Raw genomic sequence first — 18,922 nt, 5'->3', positions numbered from 1 at the left:
AAGTGACTTGCCGGTAACGAGACTGAACGAGGTATTCTGATACCGACGATCGAGTCTCGAGCAAGTAACATACCGTCTGACAAAGGGAATAGTATACAGAGTTGCTTGAACCCTCGACATCGTGGTTCATCCGATGAGATCATCGAGGAGTATGTGGGAGCCAACATGGGTATCCAGATCCCGCTGTTGGTTATTGACCGAAGAGCCGTCTCGGTCATGTCTACATGTCTCCCAAACCCGTAGGGTCTACACACTTAAGGTTCGGTGACGCTAGGGTTGTATGAATATGAGTATGCAGCAAACCGAATGTTGTTCGGAGTCCCGGATGAGATCCCGGATGTCACGAGGAGTTTCGGAATGATCCGGAGGTAAAGAATTATATATAGGAAGTGCTGTTTCGGCCATCGGGAAAGTTTCGGGGTCACCCGGTATTGTACCGGGACCACCGGAAGGGTCCCGGGGGTCCACCGGGTGGGGCCACCTATCCCGGAGGGCCCTGTGGGCTGAAGTGGGAGGGAACCAGCCCCTAGTGGGCTGGTGCGCCCCCCCTTGCCCCCCCTACGCCTAGGGTTGGAAACCCTAGGTGGGGGGGGGGCGCACCACTTGCCTTGGGGGGCACTCCACCCCCCTGGCCGCTGCCCCCTTGGGAGATTGCATCTCCCAGGGCCGGCGCCCCTCCTAGGGGCCTATATAAAGGAGGGCAGGGGGGAGCGCAGCCGCACCCAAGTCCTGGTGCCTCCCTCCCCCTGCTACACCTCGTCCTCCTGCCGCAGCAGCTTGGCGAAGCCCTGCCGGAGTTCTGCTGCATCCACCAGCACGCCGTCGTGCTGCTGGATCATCATCAACCTCTCCTTCCCCCTTGCTGGATCAAGACGGAGGAGACGTCACACTGACCGTACGTGTGTTGAACGCGGAGGTGCCGTCTGTTCGGCACTAGGATCTCCGGTGATAGGATCACGACGAGAACGACTACTTCAACCCCATTCTTTTGAACGCTTCCGCTCGCGATCTACAAAGTGGTATGTAGATGCATCTCTCCTTTCACTCGTTGCTTAGATGAACTTATAGATGGATCTTGGTGAAACCGTAGGAAATTTTTTATTTTCTGCAACGTTCCCCAATAGGAACAACTTCTAGAGTAAATCCTATGAGATCCTTATGGGGAGGTGGCCAACTTCCTCAATCAAGACACTATAAGAATAGGTCTTCTGGCAGGGTGTGTTGGCCACGACATCCACCTTACCGCGTTATAGAGGGACCAATATTATAGTTCTTGGGAAACGTTCCAACCAACATATCTACCTGAGATCCAGATCTGGTTGGTGTCAGAATATTCCAGACTCGTCAAGTCCAGAAAGAAAAACTAAAGTTCGCAACACAAATCGACGAGATGACGTTGTGAGATTCTTGGGAAATGGACTACGGTAGTAAGCTCCAAAACATGAGCTGGTTCTGCTACAAGCATGTGAACACGTTGTCCCAGACAAGCATGATCACATGGTAGTCTTACAACAAAACACTACCGAGTTCTGGTTGGGAACCATCATTGAGGATATCGAAGTCCATGCATAAGGTATACTCTTAAGAAGGAACTTCTTCTCCTTGAACAAGTCAATCAGTGGCTTGGTGTGCTTGGGAACATATATAGAATGGAGGCGGCCAACCTATCAAACCATAGAGTACTTTGCACATGCATGACTAACTTGGGAGGATTCCAAGGAAGCAAAAACAATCTTTCTCGAACTCACGGCGGCAACTTACGTCAAGTGCACATGAATTAGAGAAAATCACTTCTTTCATCCAACACATGCTTCATGAACGGGACATGAAGATAATGCTTATAGAAGTTTTCGATAGTAGCTGGATGTTCAGCACGGATCATGGAGAAATTATCAATGTTGCTGATGGGATCAACAATAATTTATCTAGGTTTCCATACAAGTGGAGTTCCACAGTTATGTGAACAAGGTGATAGCATTGGTCAGACCAAGAGATATAATGGTGTATGCTCAAGGAGACAACCACGAGTAAGACAACATTACGAACATCGATGGTTCTAATTTGATTCGAGGATAGTCCATACTCAAATCAAAGTTTGGACAAGACAATAGAACCAACAACTGATCACGGGGATCAGTTGATGAAGATATCATCTCTCTTCAACATACATACAAGATACCCCTTAAAATGATCTAAATTGGACAAGCTTTTATCTTCCAACTCTTCAAGTTGTTGTTTAGCTTATCCAACTAGCTCAGGGTATTCGACACAGATTCTTGGAGAAAGGGTGGTTCATAGAGAAACCATCTTGATCACGAACTCAACATAGCGGTCAGGTGATGACCCGGTGATACTTATGAGAAGATAATCGGAAAATCACGAACCACCGATATGTTACTAAGCTCGAGAACAATCTTTCTTTGGAAGCAAGATGATATGATTAAATGGGCGAGGATTTGACAAAATCCTAACTCATCAATCAAAGAGTGCACTAGGAAAGTGGACTAAGAAGCACGATCAATCTTAGAATAGTGATTCAGTAACCAACACGGTAAGAATGATATTAATGTCCATTAACTACCAAGCAACAGAGTTGCTAGGAGTATATATTTCACACATCACGATTCACTTGTCGGTGTTCCAGTTACAATAACACGGAACCGAGGAATGAATAATGATGGCAAGAAGTATCACTGTATCAAGAGTTCATAGGATGGTGTGCAATTCCCATGATATTCTTAATATAAAGATGGTAATACTCCAAGGTAGAACAGAACATGAACTAAGTTGGCATTTTGATCTGCGGAATACAACTGCTTTGACCCAATCCTGGAAATGGACAAGGTACTGGAGTTTGTTTCTCCTAGTCATTCTAGAATAGAATGGCTCGATGGACTACAGAGTAATAGGCATCGATGAACATGACTGCACAACTACTCCTTACTATCAATTGATAAACGAAGGTCAGAATACAACTAAAAATGGACAACTCAAACGAACATATGATTTTCTGAGTTGTGGATGCATGGATTATATGTCGAACCAAGTTCAGCGGGTTTCTTTTGGATAACCCATGCAGAAAGGTATAACTGGCAGAGTCAAATATAGAGTAGAGAACTCATCGAGAACACTCTGATTGTGATCTTTCGGTTCAACGAGGAACTTCTGCCATCTTGGTCCATGGTATTGGAAGAAGGGTTTACCACGGACCTCGAAAACTATCACAAAGGTTACTAATATCCTAAAGGAACGAGCAAACACTATCAACACAAAGTAAGTAGTGTGAATCTCGGGTTCAAAACTCAAGAATAGAATGCCTACTAACTAAATGGCATCACGGGATGCTTTCGAGAATAATGTCCAGAATCATCACACTGTGAACAAATAACATGGAAGGATTACTAGGTGATCCCCTAAGACACCTAGGGTCATAATAATAGTTCCAACATATATGTTGAGGCAATAGAATACCTCAACTCAACAATTAGTTTGATTAACCTGGCCTAAAGGAACATCGAAACCAGAGGGAAAGGATTTTGCAAATGCATCAGATTGTTTAGAAACCTGAGATGACTCGGACAGCATAACGGCTACAACTGCTCAAAAGGATTTAAGACATCCTGCAAAATGGTGGCATAACCACTCGATCATCACAATATCAAGATTCTGAGGCCAACTATGAATACACAGAAGTAGTAGGAACTAAACTGGAGCTTAACTCCAACAATCTTATAAGTCTACGGATTAGTAACACGTGATCCTAATAGAAAGAAAAGAAGGCCTAGTTCCTTAACCCCGCAGGAAAGATAAGATGACTCAGATCAGAAGGGCATAAGGTATAAGGAGTAAAAAGAGCCTTATGTTCCCATCCACAATCAATTCCCTTATATAATTAAAGACTTTCTAGACTCAACTTCGACCAGTTTGGCTTGGTAATCCTACAGGCAGTCAAGCTCTGATACCAAAGCTGTCAGAACCACAACTCAAAGCCACACCGATCTTGCATGTAAAACCTCATATCACTTTGCAGCCTCATGCACGGTATTCCCACTGGTGTCGCCTTACCTTGCCCGGGACTATTTGTGCCTTTTGGCACACGTATATGACAATGTCTCTAGCATCCATATGACAAGGAGCCCGGGCTGACATGGCTAGTCGTGAACCCAAAGTGGCACTAACTTACACGGACATGCATACATGACCCAGCAACGAACGTGTCAGTCATCAGCGAGTGAATCCGGGCTGTAGCAATTGGGCTAGCAGGACTCCGGTGAACCGGGCTGTAGTAGGCTAACAGGACTCCGGTAGACACAGCGTGACATTTCCCCGAAGTGACAGACACAGGAACGAAGAAGGACACATGCCGGCCAGCCTAAGTGTTCCGGAGAAGTAGCAAGCTACCAAGGCTTAGTGGAAGCACTAGGAGACATTTCCCGGTAAGAGAGGCTACCAAGGATAAACAACTAGATAGTCAGATCCCACACATACCAAGCATTTCAATAACATACACACAATATGCTTGATATGTGCAAATACAACATGGCATCACAACATGACTCTACAACTCAAGTATTTTATTCAATAGGCTCCGAGGAGCGAGATATTACAAACATGGGTCTCTTGACCCAGCACTCAGAGCATACAAGTCAAAGCACATGCGGAAGCTTAACATGTCTGAGTACAGACATCTAAAAATCAAAAAGGCTGAGAAGCCTGACTATCAACCAGATCCTGCCGAGGGCACAAGATCATAGCTGAGGTAACAAGCTAACGTCGAATTCCACGCAGAACTACTAGTGAGACGGAATTCTCTCTGCAAAAACATAAAATAGGCAAATGTGAGTACAAATGTACCCAGCAAGACTTACATCAGAACTAACTTCATATGCATCATTATCAACAAAAGGGGTGGTGGAGTTTAAGTGCAGCAAGCCAGCTATGACTCGGTGGCTATCCTGAACTAAGATTGCAAGTAACTCTTTTGAGGTGGCGCACACGAGTCCACATATTCACATATCAATACACCACTATGGATCCGCTCCCGTCTCCCTACGAGAACGCCATCCATAGCACTCACGCTTATCTTGCGCATTTTAGAGTATCCACTTTCACTTGTCTATGAACTGTATAGGCAACCCAGAGGTCCTTTACTGCAGACACGGCTATTCGAATAGATCATATTAACCCTGCAGGGGTGTACTTCTTCACACACGCTCTCGCCACTTACCGCCATGTACACGTCATATATCTCGGCAACCTTCAAGCGGAAGCCTGGCGAGGGTTTCGGCCACGGCCTAACTAACCACACAAGTCTCTAGTATAGGTTTATCGCCTATTCGGGTTCCATCCACAAGGAGATCTGGCCGGGGTGTCGCTCAAGGCCCCAAACGATGTGTACAGGGTTCCCAGCCCACCAAACGGGCGTCACTTGGCATACCCGGCCACGGTGCCTAGTCTGACCCAAGCCCACCTGTACCGGCTGCCACTTGGTAGACTACTAACACAACCTACAAACACCAGAAACTAGTTGCAACTCCTGGACAGAGATCGAGTTGATTAATTAGTCGAGAGGGGCACTTAAGCATTCCAATGTGTGGTAGTAGCTGTTCATGGATCACAAACACAGAACTCAGTTCCTGAGGACGGCTTCAATGACATAACCCACCATGTACTCCTACATGGCCTCTCACCGCTACCTTTACCAAATCGTGTTCACACACTTAGCTCACACACAGTAGGATATGCTCAACACCATTCCAATTCATCCCTGATGAATCATACCTGACTCAACTCTAGGCAGTAGCAGGCATGACAAACAAGCATGAATGAGTAGGCACATCAGGGCTCAGACAACTCCTACTCATGCTAGTGGGTTTCATCTATTTACTATGGCAATGACAGGTCATGTAGAGGAAAGGGGTTCAACTACCCCAGCAGGTAATAGATGAATCGTTGTTGCCCTAATGCAGCAAAAGAGAGCAGGAGCGAGAGAGTGGGATTGTATCGGAATGAAGAAGGGGGTGTTGCTTGCCTGGCACTTCTGAAGATAGTATAGTTCTTCATCGGTGCGATCGATCTCGTCGTCGGTACATCGTCAACTGAGAGGGGACAAACACTGGCACACAAGAAAGAACACAATCAATGCAATGCACAATATGATGCATGATCATGACATGGCAATATGCTGTGATTTGAGCTAATGTAACTAGCAACATGTTAAATGGAGTTGGTTTGAATCAAAGATTCAAATTCAAACTCCATATGTGATGTTTTAAATGCCCTTCATATGATTTGTACTAAACAGTAGTCATAAGTTGTTCTATTATGCATGAAACTAGTACAGATGGATAGATTGGATTTTTCTAATCGTTTTTCGTATATAAATTATTTCATTCTGAGTTACAGTTGAATTTATATGAATTTTTGAAGTTTACACTAATTTCTGGAATTTTCTGAATTATTTCTAAATCCAGAAAATGATTAACTACGTTAGCATTGTGTCACTGTGACATCAGCAGGTCAGCTGCGGCTGACCAGGTCAAACCTGACCAGTGGGACCCGCAGGTCAGTCTCATAGTGATGGCTAGGGTCACAGACATGTGGGCCGAGTCAACAGCCATGTCAGCATGGTCAAGCTGACGCGTGGGCCTACTGGGGTTAGGTTAGAACTAAACAGGGGTTACCCCATGGTTAATTAGAGTGGTGGGGCTGGTCTGTTAGTGACACAGGGTGAGGTTAACACGGTAATTAGCCTCAGGCTAATGACGAAGCCACGTCGGCCCTCGCCGGGGTTTCATCGGCGGCGACCAAAACTACGGGGAAGCTCGCCGGGGCTGCGCTACTGGCGGCCGGTGGACACACGAAGGCCACGAGAGGATAGCCCGCAGATGCCCGCATCTAGCTGGGTGCTCGGGAGGCCGCGGGGTCCGGAGTTGAGCACGACGTCAACCACGGCGGCGGCCGGAGTTCGAGCTCGACTGAATCCACGCCACAGAGCACGGTTGGAGCAGCAGTTGGGTGCTTTGAGCTCCTTGGGATGCACTGAGCGTGTTGGCGGGCTCAGACACAAGCAACAGCGGTTGTGGCCGCGACGGCGTCATGGCTAGCGGCGAGGGTTTCTCGGGCAAGGTGGTGGGGGCTAGCTAGAGTGCGCAAACAACAGCAGGAAGAGAAAGGGGAGATGCGGTACCTTACAGGGAGGCCGAAGAGCGGTTCGGCAGGCTCGGGGATGCGTCGGAGATGGCGAATCGATCGGTGAAGTCCGGCGAGCAGATGCGGAGGTGACGAGCTCGAAGACGATGGCGTGGTGATCCTCGGCTTGCGTGGCTCGGGGAGGAGGAAGAGGAGGTCGCGGCCGTTCTCCTGGAAGCGTCAGCAAGGCAAGGGGTGCACGATGGCCACGGTGGAGCTCGTCGGCGTTCTCGGGCGCTTGCGGACGGTCGTGGGAGAGAGGGACTGAGAGGGAAATCGCCATGGGAGAGAGGAGGTGAGGTCAGGGGGGTGTGGCGACGTCCAGGGCGAGGGGGGGGGGGAAGAAGCTGCGTGGCTAGCAGGAGGTGGCTGCAGCTCGGCTGTGCGCGCTCCACGCGCGATGCCAGTAGGCGCGAGGAAGACGACGCGCGATGGGGTGGGCTGGCCTAGCAGGCCGGCTACTATAGCAGGTAGGCCAGGTGGCTAGAACGACAGGTAAAAGCCTAGGTGAGTCTCTCTCTCTTTTTATTTCTCTTTCCTATTTTCTGTAATTGTGTTTGGATTTATTAAAAATGCCAGAGCATTTCCAAAAAATCATACAAACTGACTGTTACCACTGTTTGGAATATTTCCAGTAGTAAACATTTCAGTTTGTGATTATTTGGGCATTTAAAATATTTTATAGGATTTAAATGCTTAAATGCAAACACTGTATGATTTAATTAACTGACCCCCAATTGACCTAGAAAACTGTGCAATATTATTGGCAGAGGTTCAAGACTAATCCAAAGATGATGAACATTTTGTGAAGGCATTTTGGGTTCATTTCAAATATTTTTATTTGAACCTAGTTGAATTCTTTGTGATGCTAGGATTTGATCAATCCCCATTTCAACTTAAGTAGAATTTAAACATGATGCAACAAGATGCAAACACCAGGCAGTACCAGAAACTAGGGATGTGACAACTGGCTTCCGCGGCAGGCCTGACCCTCGCGGCAGCCATCCCCAACGCGACTGCTGAGTATGCGAGGCCTCTGGAGCCCCCTATTATTCCTGCTGCCGCAGCTCCACCAGTCTTGGCACCAGGAGCGCCTCTTCTTTCAACCACCACGCCGTCAGGGCATGGTGCTTCTGCCGCCTCTAGGGCCCTGGAAGAGGCCCGATCCGCGCTGGATCGGCTCTAGGGTGATCTTCAAGGTCCGGACCGACGCGCGGTGTCAGGGCGCCTAGAGCTGGTCTTGGGGTGGTTCCTGGCCGATTCTTCCATCCGGTCGGCCTAGAGTCAAGCTGCGATATCCGTGGAGGAGGCCCGGAACATGGACAACGTAGCCACTGCTGAGCGTGACGTGGTGCTGAAGGAGGCCAAGGACGCCCAGAGTGGTGCTATGCAGCGGAGGCTGAGCTGAAGGCCCTTCGGGATCAGCAGGCCGCCTAGGCCGGCCAACTCCAGGAGCGAGAGGAGAAGCTGTAGGCTCAGGAGGCTGCAGTTGTTTATCGCGACGCTGAGCTGAAGCATGCAGCCCAGGAGCAGGTCGCAGAATGCGGCTGCCTGGAGAAGTTGAAAGAGGAGGCGAGGGCGGCCCAGGAGTCCCTTGCCGAGGCCGAGAAAGCTGCCACCAGGGAGCGCGACACCTTCATCTCCCTCAAGGCGAGGTTCCACAAGGCGCGATAGGAACTCTTTAGGAGCGATCCCCAGGGGGCAGTGGTGACCCCGAAGGAGGGCCCTGTCGCTCTACTCCCTGAGCTTGTTGAGGTGCTCGAGGACGTCGTCGCTGGGTATGGCTCCATGGTGGAAGGTGAGGCTCGCATACTCTCTTCCTCGGCCGTGACGCGCGCCTTCAGCCATCTTTATCTCCGGGAGGCCAGCTTCAACTTCGCCACCTTTCTCGAGCCCGTGGATCATAACTCCTGCGACGCTGCTGCTGACACAGTGAAGGTTCAGGTGGATGCCCTGCTGGACAAGTTCCTCGCTGTCGGTCCCACGACTGGAGCCGAGGGCAAGGACGACGGCAACATTGTCGATGACGGGACTCCACAGGCGGGCGACGGCGGTGGCCAAGGCTGAAGAGGTGGCTCGGCGGTGGTGCTCCTTCCTGTTTTTATTCTGCAACATGTACCATGACTCGTGGAGGCGTTAGAACTTATGCTTGTAACAATATGTTTTTTAATAATTAGCTTATGGTTTTGTGACTTCTTTTTCCGTTTGCTTTATCGTTCTGCGTCGGCAGGGCCCGACCCCGTGCGTACTCAGGCGTCGCTGGGTCGTTCGGATTGCCAGGACGAGGCCATGGGGTGAGGGACTATGTGTCTAGTTAGGCTTCTGAGACACGATGCTGAAGAGTCCCCCTTGACGTACGAACAACTTGGGAAAGGAGGTGCGAGGGCAAGCCTTGGCGTTCTGTGTCGGTAGGGCCCGGCCCCGTGCATACCTCAGCCGCCATGGGGTCATCCGGATTGCAAGGACGAGACCAAGGGATGAGGGAATACGTGTCCAGTTAGGATCTTGAGACATGATGCTCAGGAGTCCCCCTTGACGTACGAACCGCTTGGGAAAGGAGGGATGAGAGTTAGGCCTTGGTGTTTTGCGTCGGCAAGGCCCAACCCCGTGCATACCTCAGCCGCCGTCGGGTCGCCCGGATCAGCAGGACGAGACCAAGGGGTGAGGGGCTATGTGTCCAGTTAGGCTCCTGAGACACGATTCTCAGGAGTCCCCCTTGACGTACGAACAGACCATCGTACCTTTCCTCACCGATCTCTAATGTCTACTACACAACTTTATTCTTGTAGACACGTGTTGGGCCTCCAAGCGCAGAGTTTTGTAGACAGTAGCAATTTTCCCTCAAGGGGATGACCTAAGGTTTATCAATCTGTGAGAGGTGTAGGATGAAGATGGTCTCTCTCAAAAGACCCTACAACCAAATACAAGAAATCTCTTGTGTCCCCAACACACCCAATACAATGGAAAATTGTATAGGCGCACTAGTTCGGCGAAGAGATGGTGATAAAAGTGTAATATGGATGGTAGAAATATATTTTTATAATCTGAATATAGTAAAATAGTAAGGTAGCAAATAGTAATCAGGCACAAAAATGGTGTTGCAATGCTTAAAAATGAGGCCTAGGGTCTGTACTTTCGCTAGTGCAACCTCTCAACAATGCTAACATAGTTGGATCATATGATTATCCCTCAAAGTGCAATAAAGAATCACTCCCGAGTTCCTATTAGCGGAGAACAAAATATAGGAATTGTTTGTAGGGCAGGAAACCAACTCAAAGCTATTCTTTCCGTTTGATCTATTCAAGAGTTCGTACGAAAATAACACAAAGCTATTTTTTCCGTTCGATCTATCCTAGAGTTCGTACTAGAATAACACCAAAGCAAATTCATATTCATAATACTCAATCCACACAAAGAATTATAAAGAGACCCGAAAGTTTCCATCAGAGAAAAACGTGCATCAACCCCTTTGCATAGATTACCCCAGTATCACCGCGGGAATCCACGAGTTGAATGCCATAACACATATCAAGTGAATCAATAAGATACCTCATTGTCATCTCAAGTATTCATATTGCAAGACATATATCATGTAGTCACATCTCTGAATATTCAATCCAACAAGACAAAACTTTCAAGGGTAAAGATTCAATTCATCATAACAAGAGTATAGAGGGGAGAAACATCACATGATCCGACTATATTAACAAAGCCCATGATATAGACCATGAGAGAGAATGATCAAACACATAGCTACTGGTACAAACCCTCAGCCTCGAGGGTGGACTACTCCCTCCTCATTGTGGTGGCCGCCAAGATGATGAAGATGGCCACCGGTGATGATTCCCCCCTCCGGCAGGGTGCCGGAACGGGGTCTAGATTGGATCTCATGGATACAGAGGCCTTGCAGCGGCGGAACTTCTGATCTAGGGCTACCCCGAAGGGTTTCGGAATATTTGCGAATTTATAGTGCAAAGAGGGGGTGCGGGAGGCCACCGAGGTGGGCACAACCCACCTGGGCGCGCCAGGGGGCCCTGGCATGCCCTTGTGGGTTGTGCCCCCCTCGGGGCACCCCCAGGTGCAGCTCAGGCCCATTATGTTCCTTCTGGTCTAGAAAAAATCTCCAAAAAGTTACATGGTGTTTGGACTCCATCTGATATTGATTTCCTGTGATGTAAAAAACAAAAACTGGCACTGGGCACTGGGTCAATAGGTTTGTCCCAAAAAATGATATAAAGTTGCTATAAAATGACTGTAAAACACCCAAGAATGATAAAATAACAACATGAATACTTCATAAATTATAGATATGTTGGAGATGTATCAGCATCCCCAAGATTAATTCCTACTCGTCTTTGAGTAGGTAAATGATAAAAGAAATGATTTATGAAGTGTGAATGCTAGCAAAGTGCATAAGTTTGATCAATGATAATTTGAATCAGTTTTTCTAGCATCATAACAACAATTCTTTCTGATAAAATTTCTCATGTTAAAGTAGCAAGCAATTCACATGTTAAGGTTCAAACAATGAACTCTCTTGAAACTCAACAACCTATGTTCTGAGTCACCAAGAAATTGCAATTCAACTTATTCATCAGAGTCTAAGTAAGAGCTCCACATACTCAACCATCTTATAGTCTTCTATGATTGCTAACACTCACCGCATAGACATGAGCAAAACGTTTCAACCGGACACATAGAAAGATAGGGGCTTATAATTTCGCCTCCCAACATATTCACCTTTCAGTGATGTCAACAATAATAACTCATGCTACCCATATTCAACTAGACATATGTGCCTAGATCATTCCTCACCACATGACGCTTGCCAAAAGAGAAAAATAAAAAGGAATAGAGAGAAAAACTTTGACTCTTTGCATAAAAGTAAATACTGAAAAGTAAAAGATGGACCCTTCGCAGAGGGAAGCAGAGGTTGCCATGCGCTTATTTGTTTGTATGCTCAATCCCTTAGTGCAAAAGAACGTCACGTTATATTGCCCCTTATGATAGCAAGCTTTATTATGCAGTCTGTCGCTTTTATTCTGTGCCACCACAAGTTTGTGCAACGCTCAATTTTCTCTTACACTAAATGATATAACACTTTTAGAAGAAATTTTTATTGCCTTATTGCACCGATGACAACTTACTTGAAGGATCTTGCTAAATCCATAGGTAGGTATGGTGGACTCTCAAAACAAGATTTGGCTTTAAGGGTTTTTGGATGCACAAGTAGTATCTCTACTTGGTGCGGATTTTTGGCTAGCAAAGATAGGGGGCAAGCACCACATGTTGAAGGATCTATGACAATATAACTTCTATGTGAATATGAACAAACATAAATCATTACGTTGTCTTCCTTGTCCAACGTCAACAATTTTGGCATATAATATTTTGATGGGCGCTCACAATCAGAAAAGTTTTCCAAGATAGTATATTTGCATGTGAAAGTTCTCTTCCTTATACTAATTATTCGTGAATTGCTTGTATGACCAATACTATGATTGTCAGGCTCCAAAAGATTTCACTTTCTAAACCCAATGTGAAGCTACCACTAGGCATTATATGATTTTATAATTCCAACTTCATAATATTCAATTCATTCAACAAATTACTCATTGGATATAAGTGAAGCACAAGAGTAAATGACAAACTACTCCAAAAAGATATAAGTGAAGATCATGCGAGTAGTTAAGTAAATAGGTAGCTATTTGAGGACTCTCTTTTATTTAAAATTTTCAGATATAAGTATTTTATTAAAAAATAAATAAAAACAAAACAAAATGACATTCCAAGAATAGCACACATCATGTGAAGAAGCAAAAACTTAGGCTCAACCGATACTAACCGATAATTGTTTAAGAAGAAAGGTGGGATGCCTACCGGGGCATCCCAAAGCTTAGATGCTTGAGAATTATTGAAATATTAGCTTGGGATGCCTTGAGAATCCCCAAGATTGAGCTTTTGTGTCTCCTTAATTCCTCTTATATCACGGTTTCCCTAAACTCAAAAACTTCATCCACACAAAAGTCAACAAGAACTCATGAGATAAGTTACTATAAATCAATGCAAAAGCTTATAATTCTCTACTGTAGCAAACCACAAAATTATTATTCAACATTCAATACTAAATGCCTCTGCATATTTAATACTCCTATCCTCAAATAGAATCATTAAACAAGCAAACATATGCAAACAATGCAAACATAACAGCAATCTGCCAAAACAGTACAGTCTGTAAAGAATGCAAGATTCATCATACGTCCCTAACTCCAAAATTTATGAGAAAAATACTACACTGTAGAAAGTTTATCATAGATTATTTTGCAAAAAGTTTCAACAATTTATCATATTCTGATTTTTCTAGAGATGCTTTGCAACATCGATAAACCTTCTGCTTTCAAACAGCAACAAGTATACTTGCAAAATAAGCATGTCAAAGGCTATCATTGCCACTTTTATTGAAATAAAAGATGCAAAACATTATTCTAAATAAAATAAAGCAAATCCTAAAAAAATATATTGACGCTCCAAGCAAAACACATATCATGTGACGAATGAAAACATAGCTCCAAGTGAGGTTACCGATAATGTTGGAGACGAAAGAGGGGATGACATCCAGGGCATCCCCAAGGCTAGTTGCTTGGATCTTGCTTGAATATTACCTTGGGGGGGGGGGCTTTGGAATCCCCAAGCTTAGGGTCTTGTCACTCCTTATTCTCGTCATATCGACATCTCACCCAAAACTTGAAAACTTCAACCACACAAAACTTAACAGAACTTTGTGAGATAGGTTAGTATGATAAAGAGAAAACCATTTCACTTTGGTACTGTAAAAGACAAGATTCATAATTGTTTCCAAACAATTCCTACTGTAGCATATCATTTCCACAATTTATATTGAACAATATAAGCCATAGAATCAAGGAAACAAGCAAACTATGCATTGAAAATAGAATTTGACAAAAACAGAATAGTCTGTAGTAATATGTACTCAAACCATACTTATGCTACTCCAAAAATTATGAATAAAATTGGACCACGTGATAAATTTGTATATTAATCTTCTGCAAAAATAATCAACTCAAATCACTCTTCTGTTAAAAATGAGATCTATTTTCGTGAGCGTGAGAGTTTCTTTTTTTTCAGCAAGATCAAATCAACTATCACCCAACATGATCCCAAAGGCTTTACTTGGCACTTTATTGAAACAAAAACAATGAAACATGATTACTAAAGTAGCTTAATCATGTGATCACACAAAAACAGTAGGTAAAAGTGTTGGGTTGTCTCCCAACAAGCGCTTTTCTTTAATGCCTTTTAGCTAGGCATGATGATTTCAATGATGCTCGCATAAAAGATAAGAATTGAAACATGAAAAAGAGCATCATGAATCGCATGGAAAGCACATTTAAGCCTAAGCCACTTCCTATGCATAGGGATTTTGTGATCAAATAATTCATGGGAACAAGAATCAACTAGCATAGGAAGGCAAAACATGCATAACTTCAAAACTTTCAACACATAGAGAGGAAACTTGATATTATTGAGATATGTAAAATCATATGTTCCTCTCTCATAATAATTTTCAGTAGAATCATGAATGAAATCAACAATATAACCATCACATAAAGCATTCTTTTCATGACACAAAAGCATAGAAATTTTCTTACTGTCCACATAAGCAAATTTATTCTCATCAATAGTAGTGGGAGCAAACTCAACAAAATAACTATCATGGGAGTGAAAATTAAAATCATGATAATAAGTTTCATGGTTATCATTATTCTTTATAGCATACATGTCATCACCATAATCATCAAAGATAGGAGGCATGCTTTAATCATAATAAACTTGCTCATCAAAACTTGTGGGAATAAAAATATCATCTTCATCAAACATAGCATCCCCAAGCTTGTAGCTTTGCATATCATTAGCATCATGGATATTCAAAGAGTTCATGCCAAATGTTTTATAGCATTCTTCTTCTAACAACTGAGCACAACTTTTCGATCCATCATTTTCAAGAAAGATATTATAGAGATGATCAAAAATATGGTGCCACCTTAATTCCATTTTATATAGTTTTCTTTTGTAAACCAAACTAGTGATTAAACAAAAAACTAAAAGATTCAATTGCAAGATCTAAAGATATACCTTCGAGCACTCACCTCCCTGGCAACGGCGCCATAAAAGAGCTTTATGTCTACTACACAACTTTATTCTTGTAGACACGTGTTGGGCCTCCAAGCGCAGAGTTTTCTAGGACAGTAGCAATTTTCCCTCAAGTGGATGACCTAAGGTTTATCAATCCGTGAGAGGTGTAGGATGAATATGGTCTCTCTCAAACGACCCTGCAACCAAATACAAGAAATCTCTTGTGTCCCCAACACACCCAATACAATGGCAAATTGTATAGGTGCACTAGTTCGGAAAATGTAATATGGATTCTTGCGGTGATAAAAGTGTAATATGAATGGTAGAAATATATTTTTATAATCTGAATAAATTAAAACAGCAAGGTAGCAAATAGTAATCGGGCACAAAAATGGTGTTGCAATGCTTAAAAATGAGGCCTAGGGTCCGTACTTTCGCTAGTGCAACCTCTCAACAATGCTAACATAGTTGGAGCATATGATTATCCCTCAAATTGCAATAAAGAATCACTCTCGAGTTCCTATTAGCGGAGAACAAAAGATAGGAATTGTTTGTAGGGTACGAAACCAACTCAAAGCTATTCTTTCCGTTCGATCTATTCAAGAGTTCGTACTAAAATAACACAAAGCTATTTTTCCGTTCGATCTATCCTAGAGTTCGTACTAGAATAACACCAAAGCAAAATCATATTCATAATACTCAATCCACACAAAGAACTATAAGGAGATCCCAAAGTTTCTGTCGGAGATAAACGTGCATCAACCCTTATGCATAGATTACCCCAATATCACCGCAAGAATCCGCGAGTTGAATGCCATAACACATATCAAGTGAATCAATAAGATACCTCATTGTCACCTCAAGTATTCATATTGCAAGACATATATCATGTGTTCTCATCTCTGAATATTCAATCCAACAAGACAAAACTTTGAAGGGTAAAGATTCAGTTAATCATAACAAGAGTATAATGGGGAGAAACATCATATGATCCGACTATATTAACAAAGCCCATGATATAGATCACGAGAGAGAGAGAGAGAGATCAAATAGATAGCTACTAGTACCACTAGTGCAGAACCAGGCTATAGCTCCAGTTTGTAAGGGCCTTTAGTGCCGGTTCTACAACCGACACTAAAGGTGGGGACTAAAGGTCCTCCCCTTTAGTACCGGTTCGGCATGAACCGCCACTGAAGTGCCACCACGTGGCATGAGCCAGGGTCGGGTGCGGGGTGACCTTTAGTACCGGTTGGTAACACCAACCGGTACTAAATGTTTGGGGGGTTTTGGTTTTATTTTTTATTTTTCCTTTAGTTTTGTGTTTTCAATTTAATTTAGAGATTGTTTTTACATTATAATGAGTTGTTAACTGGATGCTTGCATGGATCCTAGCTAAGTGATCAAAGTATATATGCCATATCCATATTACTTGATCACTTATATATTAGGTGAGCAAGTAATATGGATATGGCATATACTTGATCACTTAGCTAGCTAGGATCCATCTAGTTGAAACTAATCTGCGATTTCTTTCATAAATGATATAATAACTAATCATCATCATATTAATATAAAAACTATTGCATATCATATATATCATCACCAACAAGTTAACGGTGTACTAGCTAGCTAAAAATCATTATAGTCGTCATTACCACTATTTAATCATCATAGTCATTACCGCTATCTAATCACCACCCATACCAGCTTAAAGAAGAAACATTCACTTGTACCAGAAGGAAAGATATCATCGAGTTCAACATGATCACTCTTTGAGATTAAGTTCGGGACGAAGAACACGGACATGAGAGGACAAGTACTAAGAGCATTCTAATCACTCCTGCTGCTCTCTCTCTCAGGTAAAATAGCATAGAACATGTATAGCTCTCCTGATTCATCATATTGGAGCATGCAGATGAACCTGTCTCCTAATTGTGGGCTGCGCTTCTGATTGCTGCCCCCTAGTACTTCTCTGTGATCATGGACAATTTTGCTCCAGTCTTTCACTATTAAGCATTCCTCGCTATTAGAAATCCTAAATGCACTAAAGTGCATTGTAGGATGTCCTGGCCATAAGCTAACTATTCTCATGCGACCTTTAGTATCGATCGACTAAGTCACAACATTCATCGGGAGTCCTTGTTGAAGAACATCGTATAGTAACATACTTAGCAATGAAGCTTAGCTTAAAAAATAATGTATGCAAAAGATGCACTGAGGAAAAATAGTAAAAATCTTACAATCTTTCCTAGATAGATGTGACCGTAGTTCAATACGATCACTATTGGTCGCACGTTTTGAGTACTAAGATTTTCAAAGTCAGGAAAATAATTTCTCTTGACAGCATCAAGATCCTCAAGCCATTAAACATAATGACTTATCTCCTCACAGTTTAGTTCAGCTCTGGGACAGTGGACGGTCCTGTCTACCAAGCGCTGGATATGTTTGCTTGAATGGAAATAAGTTGTCAATAGAAATTAGTTGTCAACTATTTTTGAAAAAACAATATCGAAGACAAAAATATGCATGGTTTAGAAACTCACATAATGGTAGAACTGGAGGCGTCTGCACATCGACCCAAATGTCTCTATTACCTTCAATATCATCTTCGGACGAATATCAAAAGTGATAAACATATCAGGATCAAATGCATAAGCCTTGCATAGTGCTTGCCAAGTTTTGCATTCAAAATGAGTGTAGGTGTCTTGATTGTATAATTTGACGTTGAAGGTATAACCATGCTCGGTCTTCAAGTAAACTCTCTTTACCTCCATAGTTTTGTTAGGACTGAAACCTATCTTATCCAAGACAAAAATTCTTGCATGGCAGGGGATACACTAGTATAATAGTGAAAATTTAAAATAATAATTTGAAGCAAATGAAGCATATATAAGTCATGCTTAATTACGAAAAAAGACTTGTCGTTATGACTTACTATATCCACTTCGAAGGTCTCATCCAGCTTGATGCTAAAGCGCTTATCATCAACTAGGAAATTTTTGTCGCACAGGCCGCGTTGGTCTTCGCTGTCTTCGCACATAATGAAATCGTTTTCATCGTCAAACGATATTTCCTATGTTCATAGGTGAAACATTAAACACTTATTAGTTATATTAATTCAACTAATTAAACTAGTTCTACTAATTCACCTAGCTAGTTCAACTAATTAATTCAACTAAGCACTTACTAAAAATGTACCTAAATAAAGTATATCTCCTAATTCAACTAATTCAACTAACTAGTTCAACTAATTCAACTAATTCAAATAAACTAGTTCTATTAGTTTTCTTACTAAAAATAGAGTAGCTAGTTCTATATACTAAAATTTTAATTAGATGATCAAATCTCATATACCAAAATTTAGTATGTATTAATTCATCTAACATTAATATAAATTCATCTATAACTAAAAGTATAAAAAACTAACTCATCTAACATTATCTAACATTTATATAATCTAACATTTTGACATTAAACATTTGTGTGTGTGTGTGTGTTTGTGTGTGTGCGTGTGTGCATATGTGTGCACAGGAGGCCGCCTGGGGCACGCGATCAATCTTATAGTGGGGGGGGGGGC

The sequence above is a fragment of the Triticum dicoccoides genome, chromosome 2B, assembly GCF_002162155.2.
Source record: "Triticum dicoccoides isolate Atlit2015 ecotype Zavitan chromosome 2B, WEW_v2.0, whole genome shotgun sequence".
Taxonomy (NCBI): Eukaryota; Viridiplantae; Streptophyta; class Magnoliopsida; order Poales; family Poaceae; genus Triticum; species Triticum dicoccoides.
Note: the sequence above shows the minus strand (reverse complement) of the source record.